Raw genomic sequence first — 15951 nt, 5'->3', positions numbered from 1 at the left:
GTGAATGATTTAGGAAATAACCTCCTCGCCCACAAAAGCCCAGATGTGGTCATTGACGAAGCAGCATTGCTGCTGGGGAACCTTTGTCATTTTGTAGCCCTGTTAGCCTGAACCTGAGTCATCAGAGCACTCCTTTAAAAGAAGAAAAATTAGCATGCACGTGTGGGTATTTACAGGTCACATACTCAATAGCACTTCAGTATCATGAACTCTGAGGCTGAGTAAAGCTCCTTGGGAATGCAGCCAGGAGCTCTGAACAGCTTGAAGAGGCGGCACCAAATCACCTCGCTGAGCTCCACACCTTGTTCCCAGGGGAACCCTTCAGGCATTTATTGAGAAATAATTTGCACTTAGTTTATACAAAACACTAGCAAGCTTAATGGCCTGATTTCCAAATTAAGCAAATTGGAAATTTGAGGAGAAGCACGGTGGAGGCAAGCCCTGACAGTAGAAAGAGGTGACACCGGACTGCAGGAAAATACAAATAAAAGGCACAGAGTAGGAGCGGAGGCTCATTTGGTGCTGGGGCAAAGAGCCCTGCACACCTTCTCAGTGTTTGCAAACCACAGACACCACCTGCGATGGAAGGGCAATCAATTGAGGGAGTCCTTCCCAACATTTCAAATGATGTAATTGAATAGGACAGAATAGAGCAGACCAGAAAAGAAAATATCAGTGCTTTTTAGGTAGTAAAGGTAAGTGTTGACCTCTGGAACTTTCGTCTCCTATACATATTTGCACACTGGGTTGCAGGGTAAAAGTCATATCTTAAGATGAGTCAGAGTCGGGAAAGTTTCAAAGCTACATTTGTGGGCCCTGAAGTCATCATAGTTTTACAGCGATATATAGTAATGATGCCCTAACATTGACCCTGAGTTCTCAAAAAAGGATCAAATAATGTTCATAATATAAAATTTAAGAAGACAAAGTACAGTGGAATGAAAGTCTTTTAGAAGGACTCCTGTTACAATGTGGCTACAATTTTATTTTTTTTTTTAAGATTTAGTATTTTAAATTTTAAATTGAAAGCCTTTATATTTTCTCCCTGACTTGGACCACAAAGACAACTTTCAAAAATATCAAATTTGATGCATATTTAACATAAAGATACTCACATTCCAGGTATACCTAATAAAGCATCCATGTATCTTTGTAGTTCAAATTAAGAGGGACTTCATTCATTCATTAAAACATTTATTAAAATGTAGGTCGGTTTATGGACCTTAAACCTAAAGCAAGAGCACTGAAGAAGGAAATAAATAAATGGGAGCTCCTCAAAATTAAACACTTTTGTGCATCAAAGAACTTCATCAAGAAAGTAGAAAGACAGCCTACACAATGGGAGACAATATTTGGAAATGACATATCAGATAAAGGTCTAGTATCCAGAATTTATAAAGAGATTGTTCAACTCAACAACAACAAAAAGATAGCCAACCCAATTACAAAATGGGAAAAAGACTTGAACAGACACCTACCAGAAGAGGAAATACAAATGGCCAAAAGGCACATGAAGAGATGCTCAATGTCCCTGGCCATTAGAGAAATGCAAATCAAAACCACAATGAGATATCATCTCACACCCACCAGAATGGCCATTATCAACAAAACAGAAAATGACAAGTGCTGGAGAGGATGCGGAGAAAGAGGCACATTTATCCACTGTTGGTGGGAATGTCAAATGGTGCAACCACTGTGGAAGGCAGTTTGGCAGTTCCTCAAAAAGCTAAATATATAATTGCCATACGACCCAGCAATACCATTGCTGGGTATCTACTCAAAGGACTTAAGGGCAAAGACACAAACGGACATTTGCACACCAATGTTTATAGCAGCGTTATTTACAATTGCAAAGAGATGGAAACAGCCAAAATGTCCATCAACAGACGAGTGGCTAAACAAACTGTGGTATATACATACGTTGGAATATTATGCAGCTTTAAGACAGGATAAACTTATGAAGCATGTAATAACATGGATGGACCTAGAGAACATTATGCTGAGTGAGACTAGCCAAAAACTAAAGGACAAATACTGTATGGTCCCACTGATGTGAACGGACATTCGAGAATAAACTTGGAATATGTCATTGGTAACAGAGTCCAGCAGGAGTTAGAAACAGGGTAAGATAATGGGTAATTGGAGCTGAAGGGATACAGACTGTGCAACAGGACTAGATACAAAAACTCAAAAATGGACAGCACAATAATACCTAATTGTAAAGTAATCATGTTAAAACACTGAATGAAGCTGCATCTGAGCTATAGGTTTGTTTTTTTTTTTTACTATTATTATTACTTTTATTTTTTTTTCTCTATATTAACATTCTATATCTTTTTCTGTTGTGTTGCTAGTTCTTCTAAACCAATGCAAATGTACTAAGAAACGATGATCATGCATCTATGTGATGATGTTAAGAATTACTGATTGCATATGTAGAATGGTATGATTTCTAAATGTTGGGTTAATTTCTTTTTTCCCGTTAATAATAAAAAAAAAAAAAATGTAGGTCGGGCAATAGTGGCTCAGTGGCAGAGTTCTCACCTGCCATGCCGGAGACCCAAGTTCGATTCCTGGAGTCTGCCCATGTTTAAAAAAAAAAATGTATAGGGTGGTGCAATGGTGGCTCAGTGGCAGAATTCTTGCCTGCCATGCCGGAGACCCTGGTTCAATTCTGGAGCCTGGACATGCAAAAAATAAATAAATAAATTGTATAGCAAGATGATTGGATAAACAGAGTGTAAAATATCCACGCAATGGGATATTATTCAGCCATAAAAAAGAATGAAGTTCTAATACAGGTGACAGTATGGATGGGCCTTGAAAACATTATACCAAGTGAAATAAGCCAGAGAACAAAAGGACAAATATGTGGTTCCACATATGTGAAATATCTAGAATAAGCAAATTCCTAGAGACAGAAAGTAAGTTAGAGGTTACCAGGAACTGGGGGAAGGAGGGAGAGGAGTTATTCCTTAATGAATATGGTGTTTCTGTTTTGGGTTATGAAAAGTTTTGGTAATAGATGGCGGTGATGGTAGCACAACATTGTAAATGTAATTAATGCTACTAAATTATACATTTAAAAATGACAAATTTTATGGTGTGTATGCATATGTATGTTATACAATAAAATTAAAAAAAAATAATAACAACAAAAATGCTCAGTAAGGCTTCCATACTAGGGCCCAGCACTGGTCTACAAAGATAAGTGAGACTCCAAGCTGGCTGGCCCTCAGTAACTTACCATCCAGTAGTCCAGATTCAATTCAACCAAAATGTATTCACCTTCCCTACACAGTATTCTTGTGAACTCTTGTGCCGTACTGGCTAAGACTATGTGGAATCTATGTTCTCAAAAATCCAAGGTATCCCCACCACCACCTGTTGTGCAAAACAGGCCCTGGACTTCAGTTACAGTATCTTGGGTTGTGGGTGCCTATCATGAAAAATTAAGCCAAAAGCCAATCACTATATGATCAAATGAGCGGACTTTCCAAGTAACAGGGGAAGAGTGAAGAGTTTTGTGCTGAGTTGCAGGTGCTGACTTGAAGTCTGCAGTGCACCACTGGGGACTAGAACCCAAGAATTAAAGCCTAGCCTGCACTAAAGGTAGCCAAGTTTTCTGTGGTAGTTACATTCAGTTGTCAACTTGGCCAGGTGAACGTGCCTAGTTCTACTGCTGTGAACATGAGCCAATGGCATGTGAACCTCATCTGTTGCTCGCTACATCTGCAGTCAGCTAGGAGGCTGTGCCTGCTGCAGTAAATGATGTTTGACTTAATTGGCTGGCGCTTAAATGAGAGAGCGCAACGTAGTGCAGCCCAAGCAGCTCAGCGTATCTCATCTCAGCACTCAGATCAGCCCAGGCCTTTGGAGATGGCAGGAAGGAATCATCCTGGGGAAAGTTGTTGGAACCCAGAGGCCTGGAGAGAAGGCCAGCAGAAATCGCCCCATGCCTTCCCACATAAGAAAGAACCTCAGCTGAAAGTTAGCCACCTTTCCTCTGAAGAACTATACGTTAACTAAATAAATCCCCTTTTATTGAAAGCCAGTCCATCTCTGGTGTGTTGCATTTCAGTTGCTAGCAAACGAGAACACCTTCCTATCTCCTAACAATTCAGGCCTCCATCCTTTTTTGGCTCCATCCTCTTTTGACCAGCTTTGCATATCCCCAGGCCATGTTTAAAAGACCCTGCTGATCCCTGACCGGCTTCTTCCTCTCTGTATGTACTCGGACAAAGCTTCTTTCACTGAGGGGAGTATAAATACCCAGAGGTTGGGTAGAGGGACACTGCTTTTTCCCCATCAGTGCTATCAGCCTCCAAGGGAGGGATATACTGTGGTCACCAATATTCCTAAAACCACTTTCACACCTGCTTCCTCAAAGCCGTAAGCCTGGTCTGTGGTGAAACTAACTTCACTAAGCCACAGGTACTGACCACAGCAAACCTCAGCTCATCGTCCATATCCCTCCATTAACCCACTTTTGCTAACATGATACTACAAAATTGGTGGCCATTACCCGTGGATTTTCAGAAGTTCTGATTTTTAAATAGCCTACCTTGTCTTCCGTAAATATAAATATGCCAGTACTTGTCAAATCATGTGTCCTACTTTTTGGTTTTAAGAAAAAACTGGTCTCCATGCTTGGGGGTGTCACAAGTTACATAGAAACATTCCATGCTGTATCCTGTAAGCAAATGACTTTTCCTGCTGAAACTGTTCTGACTTACCCAGTTCCCATATTCTTGCAGACAGCATGGATGCAAATGTCATGTAGTTACCGAAACAATCTCAAATAAACCCCCTTCAGAGCAGAGTGTGTACAAGCAGTGATACGCCACAGAGTTTCACCAGACAACAGGAGCACATAGATTTGGTTAGTCTTGAGAACACAGGCTGCTGTAGTGACATTCAACGTAAAGTCCACCTGGACACCCTACTTCCCTGGCCTTTTGTTCTGTGTTTTGTTGTGCTTTCAGGGACAAAGAAAGGAACAGAGGTGGACACAGAAGGGGGTGGCAAACATTCTAGAATTTCCTAATCATTACCACCTGACCATCTCTCCTCCTGCATTCTACATTTGGCCTCTCTGTTCATGGCCATGACAAACTTCTCCATTCACCCCCACATGCTCCATAGCCCTCTGCGTGTGCCCTGAGAGGAAGTCCCTCCAACTTGCAATGAACTTGTGCACGTTATCACGTAATAGTAATATCAGCCTCCACCAGGCTGTGAGTGCATCCACTCAGCATGGACAACACAACATGGGACAGAGGGACCCTTCCTTTGGTCCAGTATTTTCAATGGCCTCTTGTGCTGATTAATTTTATGAGTCAACTTGGCTAGATGATGGTATTTAGTCAAACGTTGGCTTTGATGTTGCTGTAGAGATACTTTTGTAGATGGAATTAGCATCTACTCTCTGTTGACTTTAAGTAGAGATTACCCTCCATGATGGGGATGGGCATCATCCAAGCAGTTGGAAACCTTAAATGCAAAGAACTAAGGGTTTCAGGAGAAAGATGGAAGTCTGCCTCAAGACTACCCCCTCCACTCCTTCCTGAGTTTCCAGCCTAAGGAATTGGGACCCAAGACTTCACCGTCACTCTGACCAGAACTTCTAGCCTCCAGCCTGCCCCACAGAATTTGGACTTGGGAGCTCCTACAACCATGTGAGCCCATTTCTCATAATTAATTAATTCGTTAAAATATAAATATACTTTTTATGTTATTTCTTTTTCTTCTCTTGAAAAGCCTAGCTGATACACTTCTATTCCAAAAGAACTCAGCAAAGGCATAACTTCAAAATACACATTGGAGAAGAAACCCACCAAATCACATTCTAAGCCAAATCCCCTTCTTCATGTAAGGCTGTGCATCGTGTACATGCAGGCTACATAATGTACTGCTTGCCGAGCCTGCCTGGCTTCTTCTTAGATTAGGATTGGATGAGGAGTCAGCAATTGGCATATGGACGAAATGATCAAATAAATCAAAGGAGGTCCCATTGAAATAGTAGCCTTAGAGTTCTGATGTTCAAGGCTCAGGCCATGGGATGAGGAGGAGCCATTCTCTGTTAGGTGATTGCAGTGTATGAATGCTACAGAAAAGCCATGAAGATAGGGAGTTCTGAAAAAATCAAGAGAAATGTTGTGCTGTTATGATAAAACAACAACGTTGTTGGCCATGTTTTCTGGAAATATAATAAAGGTAAGCAAAAAAGACCTGGCCTAGGAGTTAGGAAACCTAGTGTTGTTTATAGTTTGCAGTATGACTTTGAACAAATTACATAGCTTCTCTGATTCTCAGTTTAATTGTGTAATGGGAATAGTAAAACCTGCCATATTTAAAGTGATTTGCAAAGAATAAAGCACCACATCAGCACATGTTCATTCCTGCGGCAGAGACCCAGGATGTGACAACAGCCTCTGGGTGTGTGACTTTGGGAAAGTCACAATGCTTCTCTGAACTGCAGTTTTCCTCCTTTGCAAAATGGGGATGGCAGTACCGGCTATTCCCATCACATAAGTTGTTTCCAAGGATCAAATAATATAATGTGCGTGAATGAGACCTGTAAACTGTGAAGTTTGTGAGACCTGTAAACTGTGAAGTTGTGAACCTGTAAACCGTGAATGTAAACTTCTGGGGCCCCTTTAATGCCAACCCCAAGGCCAGGGCCGCTTTCCCTGTGAAGGTCCTTCCCCCATCAGCCTTTCTCCGACCCCCCAGCTTTCCCCCTCCCCTACCCATTCCTTTGTCTTGGATGCCCTGAGTTGCCTTGGCCCTTCTCTTGATCTGTCAGGCAACTGCTGCGTTTCACTCCAGGGTGGCTCCATTTCACATCCCCGTGAAATAATTTCTATATTTAGTTTGCAATAAAATGTGGGTTCTTTCAGGAGGAAAGGGGCAGCCACTGTGTGGGTTCATATTCTCCACCATTGCACTGGTGACCCCGGAATCAGGGGAATAGCATTTACTCTCCAAAATAAACCTGAGTCTTGCCCATAATTGCAGTGACTTTTATAAAACACCCTGTCTCTACTTAGTACCTTCCCCTAACCCTCTAGTCTGGGGAAAGGGCAACTTTTGATTCTTCAAGTCAGGGATATATATATTGGGGAAGCAAAGTAGCCCACTCAGCATCTGAAAAGTTCTCACTCTTATAGCGACACCCTAGTTCTCTTTAAATTCAGTTTAATATGGCTGATTGTCTTGGCCCTAAAAGGATATACTGCTTGATGCATTCTGGGAACGAAATAGAAAACCTTATTGATAAACAAGTTAAACATCCCCTTGTATTTTATTTTGCCAGGTGCAGAAATTTTATTCACTGTCACCAATAAGACAGTAGAGGGACTCCAGTCCTGAGTAGGGAGAACGCTTGTCCTTGGCAGCCCTAAACTCAGAAGGGAAAAGGGAGACCTTTCTCAGGACCAGGTCTGGCATGGTCAGCAACAGCCCAGGGATCCCACCTCCCAAGTTCCCAATTTGCTTCCTTTTCAGCTCATTGGCCTCACTGCACTGAGCAGGGAACTTGGAAATCCCTTTCTTGTTTCTTAAAAAATCCGCCCAGCACGTCCTTTTTTTCTCTGATAGGATCTACTAATGTCCAACTTCTAATGCTTCTGCCAGCTACCCCAGATGTGCACCAGGCCTCTGCTTTTGCAAAACCTCTAAGTCAGTCGTTAAGTAAAAGATGCTTCAAGGAAGCATCCAGTTCCTTCTGCTGGTAACCGCAGTTTGTCGTGTGACACCCGCTCCTCCCTCCCCCACTGATCTCTCCGAAAACCCCCACCCACCCCACCAATGAAGCGGGTGGACGTCTGTCCTTTATCTGCCAGCATCAACATTTCCTTCCAGGTGGTAATCTTTTGCTTTTGTTATTTAAGTTCTTTCTAATTCTTAATTGTTACCCGGTTGCTTTTGAGCTTGCATAAACAGTTAACAAAAACACACGCACGAGGCAGCAGCCGTTTCGTTTTCTGTGCTTGTTGTTCTTGGCACTGGGTCAGTTCTATGAACTTCTGGTGTCCAACTGGTAGGACCTGAAACTCTGTGTTTAACAAGTGCCTGTAGTCAAAACAGTTGGCGTGTGCAAGCTCGGGTAGCTGGTATTGACTGCAGCTGGTCAGCCGGGGCCCTGAACCGTGCAGAATGCCGAATCATGTTGCTCAGTTTTGTGGTTGGGCTTTTGTTGTTGTTGTTGTGTAGTCGTTGGGTTTTTTTCCTTCCTTTTTTAAATTTTTTTTAATTTTATTTTTTGTGATGGCATCCGTGCTAATGTGGATCTCTTCAGGTTCCAAAAGTACAGCATGTTTACAGTCGTCGTAGAATCAGATTAAGTTGGCAGCCTGAGTCTCTCTGTAAGTGGTTTTAGTTTACATTTCTTCTTCTAGCAGGATGTTTTGCATAATTTTGCTGATCCTGGGTTATTTATAGACTTTTTGAAGAAACTGGGATGTATGAGAGTTTCTGTTCCAACTTTGGAAAGTGAAATCCGTTTCTGCATTTAAAGAAATTGCAGTGCCTATGTAGCAGAGGGTTATTTGAGCTCCTGAAAATTAATTTCTCCGGGATGTCACTTGATACATTCTGGAGCATACCCTCCTAGCTGCTGATATTAGAAACCCTGATAATTGTCTTAGAACGTGTTGTTTTCCTTTGGTCGGTCACAAATGGAGTAAAATGAAAGTGATGATGCCATTTCCTCTGGGGCGCTCTGTGAGGGTGTTTGCAGTGATTGGGTATTGTTTCCAACGTCTGAAATGGATTTGAAGTGGTTGTTTGGTCAAATTCGCAGGAGCAGTGTTATCTGACGATCCTGCAGCCTACCCAGAAGCTGGTCAGAGGGACTCGCTCAGACCACCCCGAGAGGGGGTAGAGGCCTGGACTGCACGGCAGAGGAAGGAGAGCTAAAAGGACGTTAGTAGGTTTGGCCCCAACAAAATTAAAGTGAGACTCTGGTGTTTACAGCATTAAAAAAATAATAATAATATTGCAAGGTGGCATTCTGGCTAATGCATCATCGGTTAGACTTTTCTGGCCTGGAGATAGAATGTTTGGGGGCACGTGTACATGTTTGAATGATAACTAAGGCTGGATACAGTTGAGAACACTAAGCCAGAATTAGCGCTTTATAAAAGGGTTTCCCATAATATTTACTAGAACAGTTGGCTAAAAATTGCTCTGCTTTGCCCACTGAATGGCTGTGTAATTAAATCAGCCCTGGATAGAGAACCTTGAGCACCTCCCCAACTCTTGTGTCTGCCGCTCCTGGAATTTGCATGGGTAAGTAGCGCGTTCATCAGCATAATGAGTGTGGAGTCCCAGTCTAATGGTCCAAGATAACGTTGAAAATGAGACACTTCATTGTGCCTCAGGTTAAATATTTTAAGCCAAACAAATCTAAGAGGAGGGAAAAAAATGATAAACATCATTTAGGCCGCATACAAGGCCTTCTGAGTAGAATCTGCACCCAGCCAGGTCCTTCGGGCCCACGCAAACGGCACCCCACCCTACCGCCACCCCCCACCCAGCATCACAGATGCACACACGCAAATGAGAATGGATAGTTGAAACGGAAATTTCCAAGGTAGTAAGTGTGACCATTAGGCCGAGGCTTGACGTCGTTAAAACTGCTGAGAGCTGCAGCACGATTTCTTTTTCTCCCCGAGGTTTCTCTCATCCATATGAAAGTGAATTTTTTTCTTGCCTTCTCTAACCTTGCTGAGAATAATGATGAGGCTGCCTTGCTTTCCGTCTTCTCCAGATTAAAGTGTGCCCTGTGCTCTCCCTCACTCACTGCACTAGGCTGGTAAAGGACACGTCGAGCCCTTTGGTCCCACTGGGAAGAGACTGGTGGTGGGACTTGGCTTGCGCAGTGAGACTGGGGAGCTAGAAGTCAGGTCCACTGGTTATCCATCAAACAGACCTCCTCCACCTCAAGGCCTCATCCAAACTGGGTGAACTAGCTGCAATGCAGATGTTCAGAAACTCTCTGTTCTGATTCAAATCTGCCCCTCCCCCCGCGTTGCCTTTCCCCCTACCAGTCTTTCAGGTTGGTATAGGGAGAGCACGAGACCCACCTTTTCAAGGCCTCTGGTTGGAGGTGTATGTTGATTCTACGTATGTCTTAGCTGGCAGTGCTTTAAGAAACGTCCCGTCCTCATAGCTAGGAGTGAATGCAGAGATGCGAACAGAACGTACTGGCCTTTATGTTGGCGATGGAGAGGGATGGCAGTGAATACTGAAAGGTTTCCCAGTCACTGTCACCCTCGGGCTTCTGCATTTGAATTAGCCAAACCCACCCACCCTGAACTCCTTGGAAAAGTAAAGTCACTGCCATTTGCCAGCCTGTCAGTCCTGTCTCCTAGAGCTTGTCACCCCTCCCAGGTCCTTCAGATACCAGCCTTTAAAACTGTCCTTTCTGACTTTGATTCCTCCTGCCCACCAGCAAGGAGAAAACTCAGTGACGTAACTGCTGTTTGATTGATCGCTGACCTAGTGTTTCAGGGCCTTTAGCAGCAATGAGGGTCTATGGGTCCACCTCCTCTCCTGGCCTCCAGGGAAGTGGCTCTTCCCAGCCCACACTGAGTGGGAGGACCAGGGCATCTGGGCAGATCCTGGAGATTCCAGGCCAGAGGCAGGATGGGGCCAGGTGGTGTGGGTCAGATCATCCAACCTGTGAGAGTGTGCTGGTGGCTACCTCACTTTGCCATGAGTCCACTAACCCCCAAGGTGTTATCTTCTCTGGAATGATAGCAATGACATATAGATTAATCAGCACCCATAAGGATAAGAGGTCAAATAACCAGAAAGTAAGCCAGTAAGAGAAGTTGGTCCCTCCCAGGCTGTGGCACCGTTTCAGACCCACTCTGTAAGCCTGCTCTATGAACGTGTGGTCCACCTCAGCCTCTGCCCTCCAAGGCAGGTGAGCCGTGCCATCATCGGGGATCAGGAGATTGTGCCCAGCTTGACCTTGCTGCAGCTGGCCCTCAAAGTAGCATGCATGTCTCAGACCAAGGAGGAAGATGCATGTGAGCAGCAGTGATGTCGGATGATAGGAGTTCCTAGTCCTCTGCCCTCCATGCTGAAGTTTCTCTCCCTGAACTGGAGAACGGGAATGTCTTTTTAGGTAAACCAGTCGGCTAGGCCTGGTCCTGTCTCAGCTTCTGTAAATGGCATCATCGGAGCACTGTAATAGTGCGTATGATGTAGAAATTCATCTCTCAGTTGGTTCCTGCCTACACGGGTGCAGAGAGCCAGGCACAGTCTCTCTAGGTGGGTGCATCATCAGAGGAAGCACAGCAAGGGCGAGAAATAGCCAAGGTCTATGAGAGTCTGAGTTAGGGTTCATGTGCTCTGCAGTCCTCTTTAGGTGACTTCAGCAGCCTGCCTGTCTTGAGGGAGACGATTGTGGGGGTAGATTGAGTAAGAGAAGCTTCTGGACTAGTGGGGTCGAGAAATTATCTGACAGGAACCATACCTTCCTCCTGGGTACTTCCTCTCAGTGCTGTTCTGGCAAAATCCCTGATTTGTCAATTGATTCATTGGTATGCTCTTCTCCGTATCTTGCCAACAATTTTATATGTGTGTGTGTGTGAGATGTGTATGTATTTTTTAATCTGCTCTCAGTGTTTATTCCTTCTGGAAGTTGGGAAACTGACCTTAGATGGACTAGGAGAAGAAAAAGTAGCCAGCTATTCCTTCCTGTGTTCACTGCTTTTCTTCCCAGGGGCATGTGGTTGGCCATGCCAGTTCCCCTCTCTCTCTCGTTGTGGGACATCTTTGACCCTGAGATGCCAGAGGCCAGCAGATTGGCCTCAGACAGCCCTTTGCAAAATATTTCTCCAAGGTCTTTCCTCAGTCAAGACAGTTTCTTTCCTGAGGACACAGACATTTTCAGCTGAGAGAACAGGGTTTGTGGGGGCTACCCTGAGAGCCCAAGCCTGATGATCTTAGAAACAGCCATTCAGGATGGAAACTTCAGGATTAGTTTGGGTCAAGCCACAAGGGAGCTAAAATCAGCCTGTCTAACCCTTCCATCACCAGCCAGATCTCAGCTGCAGGTTATTTGGGCCCTGGTTTCAACAAGGTAATGATGGGAAATAATGCAGGCAAAGGCTCCCCACTGCTCAGTACCCTTTATAAACCAGTCCCAGCTTTGATCTAAGATGGGAGGAAAGGCGATCACTGTCAGAAAAGAGATCGAAAGGCCTGTTCCCTCCTGCAGTCTAAGTACACTTGGAGTTTCTTCCTTGGCTTAGCGGGCAAATTTCTGCCAATGGAAATAGTGTCTCTGGGTTATTTATAACAGTAATAATCATAATCCCCTTCCTTTATGTCTGCACCGCATAGCTCAACTTTTAAACCTCTTGTATATGCATGAGCTCATGGGCTCCTCCCTGCAGCCCTGGAGGGGTGGGTATTGTTAACATCAGAGCATGGAAATCCTGCCAGAAGTGCAGGATTCAGACACCAGCTTTCGGATGCCAGTGTTCCTTCTATTGATTTCAGCTGCCTAATGTTTGTATTTGGTTGCCATTAAGGAGGGTAGTTTGCCTGGGGATTGGAAAACCAGTTTTTTTTAATTATGTTTCTTGTCGGTAATAACAGGTAAATGAGCAATGTTTGATTGCTCGCTCTGTAGTGCACTACCTTAAGAGCTTGACGCTTATCTTATGTCCACTGCTAAGGGAAGGGATATTGTTGTATTTGTCAGTTGCCCATGAGATCCTTACCAGGAGGGTGAAGAACTGTGAGCCAGGTGGCAAACCTGCCCTGAATGGCAGCCAGTTGGTGGAGCCACACCTAAGGAGTGCTAGTCAACGGTCAGTGTTATGTGGGGGAAGGTATCCAGTTGCAGGCTTGGCCCTATCCTCTTCCACTTGGTGAATGATGATTTAGGAGGAATGGCATTGATGCCAGGCTTATCAGGTTTTGGGGGGATAGATTTGGGAGGAATAAGGATATTAATTGATGAGGGTTCTAAGAGACCTTCCCAGGCTGGGACAGTAGACTGCATCCATCAAGAGGGCATTTTTAATGGATACCAGTGGGTGCATGGCTGGGCTGCAAGACATGCGAAGTAAGACTTGGGGGTGATGCAGCCCTCAAGAAAAAAGAATCCAAACTGGATCTCTAATTGCATTAATAGGAGAATGAAGTCCAGAGTGGACAGCTTATGAGCTGGTAATGCTCTTCCTTCTAAGTTCCACAGTTTATGAAGAACAGTAGTAACCCAGAGATGGGAGAACTACAGGGAGGAGTAAAAATGATGTTTTGTAAGGAATAGCTTAAAAAGATATCTGGGGGGATGTTTAGCCTGCAGAAGAAGAGATTTAGGGAAATAAATATTGGGCGATGTGTCGCATGAAAGAGGGATTAGATTGGTCCAAGGTGACCCCACTGGGCAGAAATAGGATTAATGTGTGGACATTACAAAGAGGCTCAGCGCAGGGGAGAACTTTCAAACAGCCGGTGCTGTCTAACCTGGGGCAGCACCGCCTGGGCAGGCGCCCTGCAGGATGGGAGCACAGCCTGGGCCAGCCCCTTGGCAGGAGTGTGGGAGAGGTGACTGGAGCCCTGGGCCCGGGAGCAAACGGGGGTAACACAGAGTGATTACCCATAGGGTTTCCCGCCTGTAGAGTATCTGTTACTCTGTCACAACGTCAGGTCTAAGACTTGGGTCCCTGGCAGAGTGGTGAACCCTTTGATGAAATAACAGCTCTAACAGGGATTAGAGGGTTGGCAGCGGGAAGCTGTGCCTCAGTGTCCCATTTGTAAAATAGCCAGTGGAGCTTGTTTGGTTTTGTGCATCTTTCTTCTTTTTCTTTTTACTTTTATTTTGAAATAATTTCAAACTTATAGGACAGTTGCAAAAATAATACAAACCCCATACAGAGAACTCCAACATACTCCCATCTCCACCTCCAGATACTGAGGTCCACCAATTTTAACATGTTGCTACATTTGCCGTATCATTCTATCCATTCATCTATCTGACTATTTCTCTGTTTTTCTGGAGCAGGTTGCATATATCATGTCTCTTGAACCCATAATATTCCCATGTACATTTCCTAAGAAAAAGAACATTCATTTATATAAACACCCTAAGTACAATTATCAAGTTCAAGAAATTTGACATTGATATAAAAATATTCTGTATTCCAATTTTTTCATTTCCCAATAATGCCCTTTTGAGCCTTTTCTCCTTCAATCTCCGATCCTATCTAGGAGCATGTATTACATTTAATTGTCATTGCCTCTTTTGTTGCTCACTCTATTTTTTTCTTTCTTTCTTATACCAAGTAAGGACACTAAAAACAAATCAACACTCCCTAAACAGTAACAATTTAACAACCACCTGTCATCGTTATTGATACATAAATGAAAGGAGATCCTTAACACAGAAATTTAGAAAGGCATAAACTCAAAATAATCTGAATGTATAAATGTGTTTATATATGTATGTGTTTATATCATATTATTTAAGACTAATTAAAATTTCTTCATGGATTCCAATCGGCAACGTTTGGGAACCACTGTTTTGGAGTGCTTGTCTGCTATCTCCCACTAGCTACATTAGTTACCTTAATTTTTTTTTAATACAATTTTATTGAGGTACACTCACACACCATACAGACCATCTGAAGTATACAATCACTGGCTCACAGAATAATCAGGTAGTTGCGCATACATCCCCATGATCGATTTTGGAACATTTTCATTACTCCCGAAAAGAAATAAAAATAAAAAATAAAATCCAAATCCTCCCATACCCCTTACCCCCCCCCCACCCCCCACCCATTGACTGATAGTATTGGTGTGGTACATTTGTTAACTGTTAATGAAAGAATATTAAAATATTACTGTTAACCATAGTCCATAGTCTGCTATAGAGTTACCTTAATTTTAAAATTGCCTTTTTAAAGTGATGTCAAGAAGGGTTTTGAAGGTAACTCTCAGTTATATTGAAACTGATTGTTCTGTCTGTGGATTGTCCAGGCACTTCCTGCAGATTTTTTTTTCAGGTAAAATTCATATAAAATTAACCATTTTAAAGTGAAAACTTCACTGTCATTTAGTATATTTGCAGTGCTGTAAACCTTCACCTCTATATAGTTCTAAAACATTTTCATCACCCTAAAAGAAACCCCATACCCACTATGCAGTTTTTCTCCATTCTCCCCTCTCCTTGGCCCCTGGCAGCCTGGCAATCACCAGACTACTTTCTATTTTTATGTATTTACTATTCTAGATATTTCATATAAATGGAATCATGACCTTTTGTGTCTTACTTCTTTCACTTAGCATAATGTTTTCAAAGTTTATCCACATTGTAGTGCCAGTACGTCATTCCTTTTTATGGCTAAATAATATTCCACTGTGTGTGTGTGTGTGTGTGTGTGTGTGTGTGTGTGTGTGTGTGTGTGTGTGTTATTATTCATCCATTCAGTTTTTATTCATCCATTCATCTGTTGATGGTGGACATTTGAGTTGTTTCTACCTTCTGGTTATTGTAAATAGCTCTGCTATGGACATTGGAATACAAGTATCCATCCTTTCATTTCTTTTATGTCTCTATCTAGGACTGGAATTATTGGGGTATATGGTGATCCTGTGTTTAACTTTTTGAGGAACCGCCACTTTGCTTACCACAACAGCTGTACCATTTTACATTCCCAAAAGCAATACATAAGGGTTCCAATTCTCCACACCCTTGCCAACTTATTGTACTTTAAAAAAAAAAAACTATATCCATCTTCATGTGAAATGGTTTTGACTTGCTTCTCCATAATGTCTCTTAAAGCCTTCTGTCCATTTTTAATGGGGTTGAGCCTGCCTGTTTTTGTGTTTAAGTTAAGTTCTAAACTTGCTGCTCCTCAGGAGCTAGGGCAGTGTAAATATTGCATCATACTGTGCTACGAACTTAGGCCACCTACT

General features: G+C 43.1%; 1 protein-coding gene across 5 annotated transcripts in view; it reads left to right on the top strand.

Annotated features, from left to right (window-relative positions):
• Positions 1 to 15951, top strand: part of ATXN7L1 (ataxin 7 like 1) — a 261992-nt gene that overhangs the window by 168317 nt on the left and 77724 nt on the right. The window contains exon 1 of one of the 5 annotated variants that reach the window (XM_077162961.1): positions 7723 to 8369. The exons of the other annotated variants lie outside the window; for them this stretch is intronic. The gene's annotated coding sequence lies outside the window, so the exon portion shown is untranslated. Of the gene's footprint in view, positions 1 to 7722; positions 8370 to 15951 lie in introns of those variants that run through there. 5 annotated transcript variants of the gene reach the window in all.

This window comes from Tamandua tetradactyla, chromosome 1 (assembly GCF_023851605.1).
Source record: "Tamandua tetradactyla isolate mTamTet1 chromosome 1, mTamTet1.pri, whole genome shotgun sequence".
Taxonomy (NCBI): domain Eukaryota; kingdom Metazoa; phylum Chordata; class Mammalia; order Pilosa; family Myrmecophagidae; genus Tamandua; species Tamandua tetradactyla.
This window is presented reverse-complemented; position numbering and strand designations above follow the sequence as displayed.